The sequence below is a fragment of the Ambystoma mexicanum genome, chromosome 10, assembly GCF_040938575.1.
Source record: "Ambystoma mexicanum isolate Mex_15411 chromosome 10, UKY_AmexF1_1, whole genome shotgun sequence".
Lineage (NCBI taxonomy): Eukaryota > Metazoa > Chordata > Amphibia > Caudata > Ambystomatidae > Ambystoma > Ambystoma mexicanum.
The window spans coordinates 1,671,302,381-1,671,320,944 of NC_090932.1; positions in this window are offsets into that span (position 1 = coordinate 1,671,302,381).

Genomic DNA, 18,564 nt, shown 5'->3' on the forward strand with positions numbered 1-18,564 from the left:
AAGCTCCCAGCTTCCTGTTTCTAGTGTGATGCCTGACTTGCAAAGCTCCCTGTTCCAGGTTGAAGCCTGGCTTGCAAGCTCCCAGTAAAATAAAGGGTTGAACCACTGTCTGTGGCAATTATGTGCCTATATTCACATTATTTGCTTTCGAAGTTACTCTTATCATCCTCAAACCGCTACACCACGCTCCCAGTTCCAGGTCGAAGCCTAGCTTGCATGCTCCCGGTTCCAGCTTGAATCCTAGAGCTCGCAAGCTCTCAGCTTCCTGTTTCCACTCTGAAGTCTGTCTTGCAAGCTCCCTGTTTCCAGCATGAACCCTTTGCTTGCAGATTTCTTGTGTGCTGCCTACCCAGTTTGTTGCCCAGCCTCCATGCAGCATCACTCCAGTGTCCAGCTGTTGTGATAGTGTATTTTTCCGTCCGCTGTTATGAATACCCTGAATTGCTGTCCGTTTTTAGGGCCATTTCTTGGATCTATGTAGTTCCCAGCGCTGGTGTAATTTTGCTATCTTATTAGTTTGAGAATGAGGGAGAGCTTTGCTGCCCAACCCCCAGTCCAGCTTATTCTGCCCTTTCCATTGCAGGCCTTTGAACTGCCTCTCCCCAGTATTTCCAGACTCTGATGTAGGTTCCACTGCCAGGTCGCTCACTCATAGATCCAGCCCGGCTTTTCCATGGAACCCTGTTTTAGATTCCCTGTCCTCCTTCTCCTGCTTTATGAGTCCTTTTCCATGAGTATTCTCTTGGGGTGTACCTGTTTTAGCGTGCTAATGATCTTTCAGCACAAGTGAGTACGCACTTTATGGCTCCTTGAGCACTCAGGCATCCTCAGCACTCTTTAGTCACAGAGATGCTGGGCCGCTGGCTGCAGTGTGATCTGGTGATCTTTCTGCAAGTTCAATGTCTGGGTACTTCCGTGCAGACAACAAACTCTCATTTCTTCTTGCATGCTGGTCTGCCGTGTGTGCTCGTCATAATTCTACCTTTCCCACGTCCTGCTGTCTCTTGCCGAGGCCCTTATCACCTGCTTGGTAAGTGATTAATTCATCTTTGATTACGCGTTTAATACCAGAGACCAGTATCTATGCACAGGACCATGATGGGAACCAGGGGCGCTGAGTATGCGGGCGCTCCGGGGCCCGGCATCCGCCGGCAGAATGATGTCGGGGCAGAGCCCCGCCACCTCCCCCTGGCCGGAGAGAAGAGACGCAGTATGGAGGGCCCTTTGTTCCATCCTGGTGCACGGATGTAGACGTACACCCAACCCAAAGCGATTTTTGAAAATGGAGGCACAGATGCAAAGCAAGTCTGTCCCTCAATTTCTAAAAATCGTTTTGGGTTGGGTGTATTTGTACATCTGTGCACCCCTCTTGGAAAGAGGGGTGCACGGATGTAGAGGTACACCCAACCCAAAGAGATTTTTAGAAATGGAGGCACAGATGCAAAGCAAGTCTGTCCCTCAATTTCTAAAAATCGTTTTGGGTTGGGTGTATTTGTACACGATTTTTAGAAATGGAGGCACAGATGAAAAGCAAGTCTGTCTCTCAATTTCTAAAAAAATCTTATTGGGTTGGGTGTATTTGTACATCTGTGCACCCCTCTTGGCAACAGGGCTTCTATAATTCTAATACTATGCTTTTGTTGAGACAATGCCAGTTCATCTTAGTGGGGCTGCTATGCTTTTGTTGAGGCAATGCTAGTTCATCTTAGCGGGGCTGCTATGTTTTTGATGGGACAACATCAGCACTTCTCAGTTGAGCTGCTACACTCTTATTGACAAGGCCCCAGCACTTCTCAGCAGATGTATTTATTTTAATTTTAACTGGTTATTTATAATGCACGTAATACCCAGAGGTTTCTAAGCGCGTACCAAGGGATTGAACCTGTGTTGCTCCATGTCGTCTTGCTTCCAAAGGGAGCACGTTGCCCCTGAGTTATCCTCCTGAGACTCTGAAGATCTGAAGTACATTTAATGATAGATAACCAGAACTATTGAGCAAGTCTGATATCATCATCATCATCATCATCATCATCATCATCAGAATAACTCAACACTGTTGTGGTTATACAAGAGCTAATATATTTAAAGGGATGGAATTACTCAGAATGTAGCAGCACTATTCAATAACCCAAAGTGCTTAAGCATAGTTAATGTGATAATATGACACTTCTCACCGTTGGGACAGTACTGCCACTTCTCACAGAGGCTTATACACCTTTTATGGGGCAGCACTGATCCAGCCTACTGCTCACATGCTCAGAATTGTCATTTCTCAGCAGGACTGCAACACTATACCATTGTGTTCTGTATGTTTAGTGCTCCTTCACCACCAATGTGGGTTTATGGTACTCTCCCAGTCTCTAAATAGTACATCTGGCTACATTCAATTGGCAACAGGCATGACCCGAGCTGCCTGCTGTCCATAAGGTGCCGCTCAGGATGTTGGAAGCCGTGATGGGGCAAGGGATAGAAGGCTCGAGCCTGTAGGATAGCAGAATCAGCAGGGTCTTAAAACCTGCTCACTCATTCTGGAGTGAGGGGCCATGGGGCAAAATGAGCCTGATCCCACATACAAGGGGTTGTTACCCCTTTATCTCTCCTGAATGAAAGAATGAGATCTCTCAGACACAAGTTATCATCCCTGCACACACAATGAATGAATATGGTATGGATCTATAGATCGAGAAAACTGGAGTGAGAATTCAGAGTGTTTTAACAGAAATATAATTGTCTTCCCAGATGGGAGACTGACTCCATTAATATACATGGGGTCAGTGAGATAACCAAGAGTGAAACTGTACATTCAGTTGTGAGATTACCAGCAACGGGTAAACTATGCTCCAAGGAGTGAGGGGCCCACTCGTTATATCACACTGTTTATGTGTGTGAGACCCATCCTGAATGCTTGCCCAAAGAGCCTTGGCCAGCGTTTAACACTGAAGAAGTGAGCATGTGATCCGGGGTCTGCAGCCCACACACACGCATGGAATTCCCATGCACCCACTTGCGAGATTTGCACCAAATTAGTGAGATTGTGCTCCAAGGTAGGAGGCATACGCACAGTCTTTGCTCTGAGGTTTGACGCACTCACAGGATGGGATGGCATTTTGTTCTCACAGCCTAGTTGTGTTGCTCTGCCTTTTGAGGGCTACTACTACCTGAATGATCATAGAGGCGTGGAGTAGGGGCAGTGTTGGCCTAGTGGAGTGCAACTGGGAGGTGTAAACAACCTTCTTACTTGACTTTAGAGTACATGCCAGCCAATGTTTCCCCTGTTTAGCGCCCCCCTACCCCCTCGCACCAAGTTGGCGACTACGTGCAAATGCAGTCATATAACCGCTGGTGATGTCACATGTCACTTCCTATATTTGTGCACCCCCCGGGAAATTCATAAGTCGGCTCCCCTGATGGGAACCTGTGTTGAACTGTGTTAGCTTGCTTCCAAGACAAATGCTTTGCCCCTCAGCTATCCTCCAGGTCCTATCTCTCTAATCACCCTTTCAGTTCTTATGTTAATCTCTTGCTGTCATAGAGACATCATATTTGCATAGATGTCTCCTCTCCTGTGCTCTTTAGACTGCAGCTTCCAGCCAGCTCCAGTCACATACTCCATTCCGGCTCTTATCTACACTGCAGGTTGCAGCCAGCTCCAGTCACATACTCCATTCCGGCTCTTATCTACACTGCAGGTTGCAGCCAGCTCCAGTCACATACTCCATTCCGGCTCTTATCTACACTGCAGGTTGCAGCCAGCTCCAGTCACATACTCCATTCCGGCTCTTATCTACACTGCAGGTTCCAGCCGGCTCCAGTCACATACTCCATTCCGGCTCTTATCTCTGTCCAGTATACAGGTTTTGGCGGGTCTTGCTACACCACCCTGTCCACTGACTTACTGCGCTGTCGTTAACGACCTTGGTGTAGGGCATTCCCTCATTCCATCACTGTGTGGGGGCCACTCTGACCTGCTTACACCTCTGGGTACTGACACGTGGTGATTGGGGTTTACACAAGAGGAGCGACACGCGAAGCTGGGGGAGAAAGAAATGGAGAATAAATTGAGGACATGAGAATAAATAATCACGGCGTCTCGTTTACTGCCAAATGCTGGACACAGTATAATAATGTTTAAAGCAGGATTAACAACTACCCAGCTTCCAGGACCATTATCACATTATCGTAAATCGAAAATAAAACAACTGTCTCTAATTCGCTGCTTTCGCAAACAGTGCCTGTGCGTTTCCAAATGACTCCCCCTCTTCGTGCTTCATTTCTTTTTTCTGGCATTAATTCAGTCTCTTCAAGCATCTTTGAAGAGCATTGCCTTTTCCGCTCTGTACAAGGCGTTTATCGTATTTGCGGCACCGTCTTCAACACGTACAAGATGGCTGCCTTCTCACTTCCGGGTGTTGTAACTCAACATGTACAAAATGGCTGCCTTCTCACTTCTGGGTGTTGTTACTCAACATGTACAAAATGGCTGCCTTCTCACTTCCGGGTGTTGTAACTGAACTTTGCTGTTCTGTTCATTGAAGCGTGGAAATCGGAGTGAGGATCATTTTCCCCAGTCGGAAAACGTGGCATTACTCTTTTACTGCCACTTTTTACCATCCTCTTTTACTGCCACTTTTTACCATCTCAGGATTTGTCTGGGGGCGGCAGGCAGATTTGTGGAGTTGAATGGCTTTAACACACCTGCCAGCTTTTGCAATAACCTGGGCATTTGTCCATTTGTTATGCCATTGACATCACCAATTACTCATTCGCTTATGCCCCTTTCTTTCCCCTCCAGTAAGGTGCAGAATGAGACATGTTTTTCTTTTTGGCATAAAAAGGCTGCAGATTTATTTTCACATATAATAACCACAGCAAACAAATAGTGAAAATAGCTCCAAGGTGCAGCGACTGCTGCATATCCTACTTCCCTCATTTTCTCCATGTCCATAAATAGGCCCAACTCCCCCAAGCCCTTCGTGTCTGAGAACCGGCTGCCCCTGCAGGTGTTTCTGGACTGGGGGCGTGCCGTTTGTTGGGGGGAAGCTGAGCCCTCATTGCTACCACCAGATGCCCCGCCGGTTTAGGCTCCCAGGAGGCGCTGGTCCGAACAAGCGAAGACCCTTCCGGCTTAGCAATGACTCATTCGGAGTCTGTCTCTTATCATTGGTCGCCAAAACACTGCCATGCCAAAGGTGGGTTACCGCCCACCGCAGCTCCCCCTTTTCCTCCTTCATAGCTCCAAAAGTTTAGTGCACACATTCCAGAAAAACAACTCCATTCCCAAGGCTGATAAATGCACTCCATCTTTTAAGTAGTACTCCGGGGATTTCAGGTTGATCAATCCATGTCTGATATGAGGGAAACCCCTGCCCTTGCAGAATTTCGCCATAGCACAATTCTACTTCCTCCTATAATTCTCCACCGCTGCATGACTTTCAGCACCCCTCCATTCCTGCCTTGGAATGATTTCAGACCATACCATCTCGGTCTCACCCAGCTCTGCTGACAATTCCTGCAAGGAAGACATAATTCCCCTCAACAGGCTCCCTCTCTCCAAACTCGGCAAATTGTTGCCACCGAGATGCACCACCAGAACCTCCGGTTTTTGCTGCTTACCCAGCAATTTGTGCACTTGCCCCCGCAGTTGTGCCCATCTCATACCTGGCACCCCATGCCACCATACCCAGTATTCACCAGCGGTCAACTCCTCCTGCTTGGCCGTCCAGCTTTCCCCAACCCTTGACACAAACGAATGACCCATCACCCAGACGCAGCGTCGCCTTCTTTTCCCGCCGCTACTATGGAGGAGATGAGAGGGAAGCAGTTAGCACTACATTTTTTCCGGCCTGGTGTACCTTTTAAAACACCCCGATTTCCATTCTCCTATCTGCTTGATTGCCTCTGCGCCTAACCCCATCCCTGCTGCTGAAGTGGCCGCCCCTGTCCTAAAGGAATGGGTCCCAAACACCCCTACTGAAAACCCGGCTTTCACCAGCGCCATGTCCATGACCCTCCTGAATTGGAACCGGCTCAACGCTGCTCCATCGCCGTGCACTAGAAATGGTGCCCCAAACCCTGTGAGAAGCCATATTTGAAGCTAAGCTGCCACACACCCAACCGGACAAACTGCGCTGCCCTGAGTGCCCCCCAGTGTGATCGTCCTGCCCTTGCCTTTCTGATCAGTTTTGGATTTTATAATCAAGATGCTCACCTGACCTCCCTCCATGCGCACATCGCTCATCCTAAGAAAAACAGAGCCCCTGCCCTCCTTATTCTCAGGCACCAACTCACTTACCCTTAGCGCCCCAAAGCACGCCAACAAGAATGCCACCGAAAACCAGACCCTCTCATACTCGTCTCGGCACACCCCCACCAAGCACCCGATCATATCGTGCAGCTTTCCTACATGGATAGGCCGCTGTTCATCGGGTTTGGTCTTAACCTGCTTGGCCCAACCCCTCATAGCCATGATGATGTAATATTCCTTTGTGGGATCAGCCTTGCCCCCCAACTTGTAGAAGTGTGCAATTGCCACCAGGTGGTATGCCACCCAATATCTGGACCTCCCCTGCTGCCAACAGCACCCCACAAAGGCACAGACTGGCAATGCCCTCTGCGCAGTCCCTTTGCATCTCCCCAATCATGCCCTTCCATCGTGCGTTGAAAGGTGTCATTGTCGCGCTTGCTTCCGGATGGCTTCCCCGAAACCTTGCCCACTGCAAACGAGAAAGAGCATCAGCCACCACATTTTTTACCCCTGGAATGTGCCGAGCCCTTACCTCAGTACTTAGCTGCAGCATGCTCCTTGTGAGCTCCCTAAGCAGTTTAAGCACTCTGCCTTCCTTGCACGTGCCCTGATAAATGATCTGCATCACCGCCAGGTTCTCTGACCAGATCATCACCTTCTTGTCCTGCAGCTGTCTGGGCCACAATTTAAATGCCACTATAATCAGAAACAGTTCTAACAGTGTAATATCCCTAGTGATCCCTTCCTCCTGCCACCTTCGCCATGGTTGCCCACACCATCTCCTCCCCAAAACGGCTCCAAAACCTTGTGCACCAGATAAATCAGTGAACAGCTTGAGGCCCTTGCTGCAACCCAACTCGTCTCTCCAGAGCAATACACCATTAACATTCTCCAAAAAGGCATCCCACATCCTGAGGTCCTCCTTGACCGCTTCCCCCAATCATACATGTTGCCCTGCATGCGGTTACTCCACCTTTTTCAGTTCAACCCTCCTTGCAAACACCTTACCCGCCGGGATGACCTTCCCTGCAAAAGCAAGTTGCCAGCCAGCGACTGAAGCTCCTTCAACGTGGCTTTCTCTTTTCCAAACAGTCCCTCAATTACCTGTTTCAGTTTCAATACTTTGTCCCTCGGCAGCCTGCATTCCCCTGCGATTGTGTCAAATTCGATCCCCAAAAAGGCCAATGTTGTGACCGGACCGACCGTCTTCCCCCTGGCCAGAGGTACCCCTAACTCCGCCATCAACTCTTGAAATATCCCTATGAGCACCTCACAATCGTTTGTCCCTTTTTTGCCGATAAACAAGAAGTCATCCAGGTAGTGTAGCACCCCTCCAGCCTTGGGCCTTTGCCATACTGCAAATTCCAAAAAGCGGCTGAATTTTTTCAAAATACACACATGAAATCGCAGAACCCATGGGTAAACATTTGTCATAGAAATATTACTGCAGTACCCTGAAACCCAGCAGGTGATAGCTGCCCCTGTGTATAGGCAACAGCCGGAATGCAGACTTTATGTCCCCTTCCCCATTAAGGCTCCCCCGTTGCTTTCACCATTTCCACTGCCTCATCAAATGATGCATAATGCACCCTGCATTGCTCCTCAGCAATGCCATCATTCACGGATTCCCCCTCAGGGAAGGAAAGGTGTTAAATCAATCTGTACTGCCCCAGCTCCTTCTTGGGCACCAAACACAGAGGCGATACCACAAAATTCTCCAGGAGAGGGGAGGGGAAAAGGCCCACCACCCTTCCCAATTGCAATTCCTTCCCCACTTTCTGTGGCAATACCTCCGGCATTGCCAACGCTGACTTCAAATTGCATGTCTCCCTTGATCCCCTGTTCCCGGTGAAAGGGATCCTAAACCCCCACCTAAAACCTTCCCAAATAATTTTTGCATCGCCCCAGTCATGGTATGCATTTAAAAAAAGGATCATGGCCTGCAATCATACCGTGTGGGTAAGTGATTTTTAATCATGCTTTGCTTTTTCTTTGGGTTTGACACTGCTCCTCTGTTTTCCTTCCCCGGCTGTGGAGCTGCACCCCCTTGAACAATTGCCCTTTGTGTGCCTGAACTTACACGCATTGCAGTAGGTGCACTTACCCTCGGCAAACAACCAGCATTCTGCTTGCTCCCCCTGGAAGCTGGAACGGTTGTTCCACGAGGAGTTCCCTCGAAGAGACCCTCTGCCTCTGTGCGAGTAGGACCCTCTGCTTTTCCTGTACTGTGGCCTTTCTCCTTGTACCTTCTCCCCCAATGCCCTGGCCAGTAGCATTTTATCTATGTACCCGCCCACATCCAATTCATCCCAGGTCATAGCTGGCCACACCTGCATCTTGAGTCTAAAACCCCTATCATAGTTAATCCAAGCATCTCCCCCATGTTTTAGATACTGCTCATTAATGTACTGCTCGTACGCGATCATTGCCACTCCATCCTGCGGGAACTTCTCTAACATGATGGTACCATCATATTCGAAAAGCCCTCAACCAATTATGAATAGTGGCCTCCACTTTAGGTCTCTCTCCTTCTTTTCCCTTTCCCTCTCGGTTAATTCCCTTAGACCTTCAGCCAGCAGTTCCATCCCCACTAGATCTAGGATTTCCAAGAACTCCTTTCAACATACCCTCTCCCTGTATGCTAATGGTATGTGCCAAACTAATGCGTTCACTGCCACTCTAGCTGGAGCAAAGCCAAGCATAGGCCTCCCATATACTGTGACATTGCTTGCCCCTTGTTCTTGCACCTGCCCTGGAGCTGGTGTCACAACTGTCGGCCTTCCCTGACCATCCGTCCCCATTGGAAGATTCCCACGCTTACCCCCTTCTATTGTGGACCCTTGCCCCCACCAAGGTGCTCCAAGGGCTACGTGCCTGTTGTAGTTGTCATCCCCTGTGGCAACTGCCCTGCTCCCACCCCCTGGCCTACCCCCAATGCCGGCACTGACCGGCCCTCGGATACTACCCCTTGACTTGTGGCCATGGTACCCCCATGGTGGTGGACCTCCTCAGCGTCCCTACCCAGCTGGTTGAATGCATTGATATTATTACATAGCATCTGTCCATTCGCCCCATTTCCCCATGCTTGCATACATTGCATGAACATACCTCTAACCATCTCCAAGGTGGTAGTGTGAAAACAAAGAGAAAATATTGAGGGTGAGTACCCCAAAAGGAAATACACCGAACACGGGTTACAAAGGAACATACAAAGATCTTTATCTTATACTGAACAGTTTCAAAAGACAAAACAACAGATAGCTATCGGCCCTCAGTACAACACAACGAACTCCAGCGTGGTTCGGTATGCTCAGTGAGTGCGACTGTACATTAGAATAGTAGCACTTTATATACCTTCGAAAACATGATGTTCAACCCATTTCCCAGTTAATAATAGTTAATGTATTACGGATCTAGGGTTCGTGCCGAGTTCACACATCTGTACACTTAGGGTTTGCCTTTAATACATTCGCCAACAAGCCTTACTGGCAATAGTGTACTTTAGGATTTCTTATAAAGACCTTCTCAAACATCTATACAATGTAGTTTAAACAAGTGTTCTCAGTTCAGTATTTGGATGCATTGTTCTTAACATATGCTCGCGGATTAGTTTCATTGCACGAGTAATCCTTTACACACAGGTCAATGAAGGACAAGAGGCCTCATTCCGAGTTTGGAGGTAACCACACCGCTATTTGCGGCATGGCTGCCTCCAAACTCGTTCCGATTCCGCCCTGGTGAATGGAGCAATTACCGGTCCATTCCAAGGTTGGTGGGACCGGTAATTCCCCATTCACCAGGGCCCTTCCCCATTCCCATTTGAGCCTGCATAGGGCTCAATGGGAATGGGGAAGGCGCTAATAACGGTACCGTAAATTACGGTACCGTTATTAGCTCCAAAGTCGCTTTGCGGGTCCCGTCCTTAACGCCTGCTAAAAGCAGGCGTTAAGGAAGGACCCGCAAAGGGAACTCGTAGTAGGGCGGTAAGGGTTGAACTGCACCGGTCTCGTTACCGGTGACCGTTAACCCTTACCGCCCTACTTGTAATGAGGCCCAAGGTCTCAGTTCATGACCCCAACATGTAGCCTGCAGGCAAGTTATACATTAGTTTGTACACAGAGGTCAAGACTGCCATGTTGCATTCGGAATGACATTGTCCACCATCTTAGAATACAGGGCGACTTAAGGAGCGAGAACCTAAAATGGCGGATAGATCTAAAATGGCAGTTTACACTGATCTAAGGTCAAGACCTTGCAACGTGGATTTCCTCGCAAGTGGCTTATAAGCAGCTTGGCGTAGGCCAATACACAAATATTCATACAGTATAGGAGGGACGATATAATTACCCGTTCGACAGTAGGACCCTCTGCTGCTACCCCCGATGTGACTACAGGTGCGTTAAGGGGGCCTCCCGGTTCCTCGGAGCCTCAGCAAGTACAGGTGCTGGTGCAGCTACAACCTCTTACGCCCTCCCCTTCCCCTTGGGGGTGACTGCCTTGAGTCTCCGAGCAGCTTCCGCTGTCGTTGGCTGCTTTTGTCTTTCGTAGTCATGATTCTCTTCCTCTTCCTATTGCTGACTGGCTCCTCTTCCTCAATGTGCTTCTCTATCTCCTCTTCCTTTTCTTCCTGGTAATGTACCTCAACCCATATCTCCTCCAGTGGCGTGGGTGGAAACAAAAGTGGAGATTCCGCCCTTTGGCTGCATCCCGCAACCTCGGCCCCCATTTGGGCTGCCATCTGCTCCATCCATCTCGTGCCCTATCTGTCCACTGCCATCCGGGCCATGGCGAGGAAGGCCTCCAGGTCCTTCTGTTGGCCTTCCAGCCCCTTTCCTTGGCCTCGTTGATCCATCCTTCTTTTTAACCCCGCTTAGCGCAACTCAACTGGGGACACAGTGATCCTTGCCTGCGTTGTGCTGTGTCAGCCTCTGGCCTTAGCAGGACTGAAAAGTGCCCATGCTAGCATAGCAGAGCCCATCAAATGCGTAAATGTAGAAAACCCCAGAGCCCGCTTAGCGCAGCTCTCTCCCTTTGTGCCCCCTTGTGTTGTCTCAGTCCGTTTCGCGCCACTGTTCCTGCTCAAATTGGCATGCCGGGATCACCTTTTGCACTCCCCTACAATGCTCTGGATTCTTCACTGAGTCCGTTCGTTAATCCTTTTTCACCCCGGCAGTCCTGTTATAAATGATGTGGTAAAGAGTCTTAAAATATTCCTTCCCCTGTGCCTCGGCATCCCGTTAAACCTTCCTTTTCACCCAGGCGGTCCCGCTACCACTTGCAGGCTTCCTTACCCGATAGCGTCCTTCCGGGACTGCCCCTTGCTTTGCTTCCTCCAACACAGCTGACCGGCACTTCCTGCTCCTCTTCTGGTCCGCGCCTCCTGGTCCTCTGCGATGTGCCGCAGCCCAACCGCAACGCCTCACTGCTTAGCAGCACCTTCTCGCAGCCCTGCGGAACCTCTCCTGCATGTGCTGCTCTTCTTCGGCGTCCTGCCCTGCGATGGATCCCCTCGGCTTCTGCGACGTCTCTGGTGCCAGTACTCCTTGCACAACGGTGTCCGATCCACCACACGACCCTCCGTCGATGAGAGCACAGCGGGATGAAGAAAGCAGGCAACAAAATCCTTTTTCTTCCTGAAAACAAACTCCTTCCTGCTGTCAAAAAGCTGAAAAACGAAATCCTCTCCTCGTTGGCGGGTGTCCGGCTGCTGAAAAACTGCAAGTGCTTTCTAGCCGGACGCTCCTCGCTTATATTGGGCTTGCCCCACCCCTTCCTTTTGTTCGCCCTATGCAGGCTTTCTGTGCGCTTTGGCACCCTTTGGGGCTTCACGACCTCTCCCCCTGACCCTGAGGGGGGGAGGAGGAAAGAGAAGAGGAGAGAGGCCCCTACCCCAGTTATTGGGGTGCCTCCTCCATTTTTGGCATATCCTTCCGTCGTCACCTTCATACTCATTGTTGAAGCTTGCCGCAGACCTCACAGGACACCGGGATCACCCGGTGGGACAATAGAGCTGCGTTCACACAGCAGGTGGACCGCAGTGGACACCCTGCAGCGTCCAGATCACCGGACTCCAATACAGGAGCTGGGGCACCCGGCTGACAGCAGCCTCGACTCTGGGGGTACTCAGTCCGGGGTTGCAAGACAGGCCGTGGTCACACGGCAGGACTCAAACAAAGAAGGACACAGAGTCAGAGTTTCCACTTTCAGGGGCTCTGCTGCACTGCCTCTCATGGGCCAGCAGAGCCCCTTTTATTGGAACGAGTCATGACAAGGTCATAACTCGTTTTCTTAAAGGGCCAATACGCCCACAGTTAAATGGGCAATACACCACACTCCTCCTTTATTATTACTGGGACGACAACTATGGTTCATTCCAGTCCGCACACCACTCCTATTACCCATAAAATCACAGCACACTGTGGTGAATTCCAGTCCGCACACCAATCAAGGTCCAGTGATCCATGTTGGAATCAAAATATGCCCGGATCAAACTGTCCTTCCTGGGGAGTCCCACTCCGGTCCCCCGGCTTCTGCTCAAAGCATTTGTGGCAACTTGCATCGCTGCAGGACAGAAAGAACACATTCTTGTCTTCCTCATCCTCTGCATATTCATATGTCCTCCTGCGGTCCTCTGCCACCTGGACCGCAGCTGTTTTGGGGGGCTTCCTCCCCATAGAATGCTTCAGCGCACTCCCTGCCGTTGGCCCGACCATGCTGGCAGGTGTTGGGGCTGGGCCCACCTATGCGAAGAGATCTACTTTTCCGCACCTCCTTGTCATTTGACCACAGCGATACCTCCTCCAACTTCACCCGTTGCATGGGGGCTTCCACCTTGAGCTGCTGCCTGGAGAAGTCAATGACCGAGGCACGCACCTCTGCCAGCTCCTGGGCGCGGCCCAATTCTAGGTTTCGGGCAAGGCCCAACCCTGGCTCCCTGAGGACCTATTTCCGCAGTTTAGCAGAACTACAGTCGTAAATTATCTGAGCCCTGATCTCGTCATCCTCGAAGTTGCCCAGAGCGCAGGACAACGCGATGCCGCAAAGCTTGCCATGAAATGAATCGAGGCTCTTCCCTTTCACATCTCATTCTGAACCGTTCGTAACCCGGGTTGTTCATGGGCATAAAGCACTTGTTCAATGCTGATATGGCTGCTTCATACGATTGGTCTCTGGGTCACAAGGTCTTGAACAGTCTCTGGACAGCCGGGCCAGCTGAATACAGGAGGGTTGGGCATTTCGTCTGGTCCTTGATCTCGACAGCCTCGAAGTATAGCTCAAGGTTTTACACCCTCGCTGTCCACCGGGGTCCCAAACTGGCCGGTGCTCCTACGACATCGAAGGAATACAGGGGCACTAGCTGTCCATTCTGTCGATACGCCCCTTCATTTTCTTCATCCCCCATAATGGGTACTTGATGTCACCCAGTTCCTTACCACCAGGGCGCACAAGCACTCAGTTGGGGCTACCCTGTGCCGTCTCTGCGTGTGGTTCCTGTTGCTTGATGCAGGTGTTTTTCTGGCCGCACCCCCCACCCGGAAAGACAGGTCAGGGAAGAAAGGGCGGGCTCCTCTCCCCCTCCGGCGTTGCCCCACCTCAGAGAGTCACGCACTCACCGCCAGGCAGCCCTGCTCTAGGCTGAATTTTGTGTCCTCTTTTGTTTTAATACTCTTCTACCCTCTCTCCAGGGTGATTAGTGGGCTTTCAGGGGCTGTCCTTATGCCCCTGTGCCACGCCGACCAACTGATGGTTGGAGAAGGGAAATATAGGCCTTCACTTCTGGGGCCTGCTGGCAGTGTACGCGCCCATTCTGGTGCGGCCTGGGGCCCTATTTAGGGATGGGTGCATCAACCATGGCCTACCCGCTTTCTTGATAGACTGGGCAGCGTACACAGCCCCTTGTGTTAGAGACACCAGGCGCAGCCAGCCAGGCCACAGCATTCCTTTGATGTACCACCGTGGTCCGGTCGGTCCTAGGCCATGCCCCCTCATCTCGCATCGGCCACAGGCCTCAGCATTCCTTTTGTTCCCTCGCTGCGTGGCCACCACAAGCCTCAGCATTCCTCTTCTCCCTCATTGCACAGTGGCCGCCGCCTCCTCTTCCTCCATAAACGGCCGACTTCGCCTCTCACCACGGGACACCCTGCAGCCTGCACCCTGATGGGCACGGAGCTCACACCTCCCCTGAGAAATGGCAGATGACGCCACTAAATGGCACGGGGTACCGACAGCCTCATCGCCAATGTTGAGGCCTGCCCCGGATCACCGGAACAGACCTCACAGGACACCGGGATCACCCGGTGGGACAATAGAGCTGCGTTCACGCAGCGGGCGGACCTCAGGGTGCTCCCTGCAGCGTCCAGATCACTGGACTCCGAAACAGGAGCTGGGGGCACCCCGCTGACCGCAACCTCGGCTCTGGGGGCACCCAGTCCGGGACTGCAACACAGGCCGGGGTCACACTGCAGGGAGTTGCCACTTCCTGGGGCTCTGCTGCACTGCCTCTCACATGCCGGCACAGCCCCTTTTATTGGGACGAGTCGGTCAGGACCCGTTTTATTAAAGGGGCAATACACCCACAGTTAAATGGGCAATACACAACACTCATCGGATTTGCAGCCAGAATGAAATATTCGTGCCTGGCACTAAAGCGACGGATTCCAGTGAAATTCGTCTATTTATTTGCACCTGGTGAAAAGCAGATGGATTTTATTTGAATCCGCTGCAACACAGTAATTACAGGAGGAGCGTATAATTTGTTTTAACGGAATGTAAAAAAAATGGTTAGCCTGTAACCAGCCCGTTTTACAAGTTCTTTTTTTAACAAGTCTCGGAAATAATCAATATCGCATGAAAAGGAACCTTTCTGCAGAAAAATGCAGCGAAGTAGGCTCGTGCACTTAAGAGTTTTATAATGTGCAAAAATGGCAGAACGACTGCAGAAGAAAATGATTTAACTCATTGTGAAGTTTAGTAAACATTACTTTTGCCGCCTGAAAGTCTGGATGGAAATGATTGTGAAATGATTGGAAATAATTGGCCGTCATTATTGAAGCCCGCTGCTCTGTGATTGGTGGCTCGTGAGCTGAGAGGACCTGCGTGTGTGTCATTAGAGGCTCAGGGTGCTGTTGCCTGACGTAAACAAGTAAGTGGGAGTAAACTCTAGAAGACGAAATGAAAATAAAAGATGTAGACCTACGATAAAGACACAAGGTTCCCAACAAGGCCCAAACCATGGGGTGTAATCCTGCACACCGCCTTCTGTGGTGGCTGCCCCTTTGAGGACTGTGTACCGCCTTCTACTGACCACTGCATCCACCAATCGTGTGCCATTTAAGTGATGCACACCTCACTTGTTTCTTGGTGCTTGCATAACGGGTGTTATTGGTACCCAACTCAATCCTACTGGAACCCATGATCTGTAGGTTGCACACAATGTTGCTGCAGCGTGGTCCTAACCCACTGAGCTATCTTAGCAGCTCATTTATCGGCGAAGAGCTACTTCGGATATTTTAATTCAAGCATGTAAATGTAACATAAGGGAATGACATGTCCTAAATTAAAGTGCTCTGCTGACGTCACAGGCAATGCTGTTGCCATATAGATTGGAAGTCCTAAAAGAGTTATGTTATTTTACATGGTTTTTATACTCCATTAAGCCACCACCCTAGTGGTTTCTGAGAACCTGACTTCTCTGAAGGTTGGGGGAGTGTACTCCTGCCCGGGGTGTCCTGACCTTAGTCTTTGGAGGAAAAGGAGTAGGGACAAGATAAAAGGATGGTAAGCGGGTGAAATGATACAGAGTAATGAAGATTACTAGTAAGTAATCAGGGCATTCCCCCCGCATCCCTTTTGCTGGTCCACTCCTTACTCTTGAAATATACCTAAGAAACGTGATAGATTCGAACATCAGACCACACAAGAAGGCAAAGTTGAGCGGCAAAGTGTGGCAAAGTGACTGGACAGTTTGCCAGAGAGGAGTGCATGCTCTCTGCAGTGAACTGCTTGGGTTTGACTGAATCGACCAGCAACTCTGTGGCCTAACGTTTATTTCTACCAGAGCGCCGTGTGCCTCTCTGGTGCATTGAGCGGCAAAGTGTCGCATACTCTGGCAATGAGCAGTGCAAAGAGCAATGCTCTCTGCGTTGAACTACTCTGCTCTGACTGATTCGACCAGCAACTCTGTGGCCTGCTGTTTACTACTACCTGAGCGCTTCACGTAGCGTGGCTGCATTGAGTGGGGAAGTGCATCAAAAGGACTGCACAGTCTGCCAGTGAGGAGGGCATGCTCTCTGCTGTGAACTTCTCTGGTCTGATTGACTCGACCAGCAACTGTGTGGCCTGATGTTTACTACTATCTGAGCGCCGTGCGTAGCGTGGGCGCATTGAGCGACGGTGTGCGACAAAGTGACTGCACAGTCTGGCAGTGAGGAGTGCATGCTCTCTTCTGTGAACTTCCCTGGTCTGACTGACTCGACCAGCAACTCTGTGGCCTGCTGTTTACTACTACCTGCAGCACTTCGTAGCATGGGCGCATTGAGTGGCGAAGTGTTAATGTTAATGTTAATGTTAAAGGATATTTGTACGGCTCTGAAAGAGGGAGAGGGCGGGATGAGTTAGTGGGAATAAGTGGAAAAGTGCAAGAGAGCAGTGATTTGCTGATGGCAGCCTCAGCCCGGTGGGTCCATTGGCTGGGCTTGGGGTGTTTTACGGTCAGTAGTCGTCGTGTGCTGTTGTGCAAGTCTATGTGTGGTTTGTTTTGTTGTTGCAGTGTAGTGAAGTTTGTGCGGATTGCTGCATTTTAGGCTTGTAGTTGTGTTTGGTTAGAGTTTGAGAGGTGTAGGCAGAGAGATGAAATTGTTAGTGGATTGGTTAGTTGGCCTTTCTGTCCTTGCAATTATGTCTAGGTGTGATGCTTGCTATCATTCAATATTCTATCTGAGTGTGTGGCGCTTGCTAATTTCAAAATTCTGTCTTGATGTGTCTGGCAGTGAGGAATGCATGCTCTCTTCTGTGAACTTCCCTGGTCTGACTGATTTGACGAGCAACTCTGTGGCCTGTTGTTTAAGACTACCTGAACACAGCACGTTGCGGAGGCGCATTCAGTGGTGAAGTGCGGCAAAGTGACTGCGCAGTCTGGCAGTGAGAAGTGCATGCTCTCTGCTCTGAACGTCTCTGCTCTGAACTTCTCTGGTCTGACTGACTCGACCAGCAACTCTGTGGCCTGCTGTTTAGCAGCATGTAGCGCATGCGCATTGAGCCGCGCAGTGACTGAACTGTCTGGCAGCCTCTGAGAGCGGGGGAGCATATGCTATTGAAATGCTGAACCCTAGGATACAACGTGCAACAGTGAATCGCGGCAGACACACTAAAAAGTAAGTGACCCGCTGTTTATGACTGTATTGCCTGGGAGAACAGGAAATTAACCTCACGCTCACACATTTGGTAATTGCCTGTATTATCCCACAATAGGCCCTTTAGAAGTAAGTTGGAAAAACAAGAGTATAATTTATGCTCATGTAACATTATGCACTAAAATGGACCTGCAACAGCACCAGCTAATAGAATTATATATAACTGAATGAGGATCGTGAGGCTATAGGGCAGGGGAGTGAAAATCGAAGCAAGCCCAGAGGGAAAATAACTGCATACATCCCCCTGGGGGAGTGGGGGTCAGACTACAGATACTGTTAATCCCACTATGAAAGCCTCTATTATGGAAGCTAACGCCTCTAAATTGATACCGATTGACACGTTCTGTTGAACTTAAGTTACTCTTTACAGATGCTAATAGAAAATAATCAGGAGGTTGAAAGTATATGACCAAGTGAACTCCCACTAACCCAGGCAAACACACAGAGTGTACAATCTAAGGAGGGGCAGCTGACAAACAACAGCCTCTCCGCTACCCTGTGTTGTTTGCAGAAAAAAATACTGAGACTACTCTCGAAACATCTGCAGCAATCACATTATCCGGTTTTACAACTGCAGGAACGCTGCATTTCACTTTTAACATATTGCTTAAAATGTGCAATTAACTACAGGAGTACATTGCCCATCAAACACACACATTGTAGCGCATAGAGGCTACATAAATGGCCACATCTGAAGATAACACAAAAGAACAGGTGCAACCTTCATTGGGTCAAACAGCGGCTCCCGGAAATTCTATAGAGATTTACAGTCTGCCTTGCCTCCCAGGACATAGCGATGAAGTGGCAGTAGTATAGGGGGACACCTTCCATCAAACGTTTCAGTTGACAGGTGGTCCTGCCCCTTTGCACGTACCCTGACTCATATAAATTTGATTGCCCTCCCACATT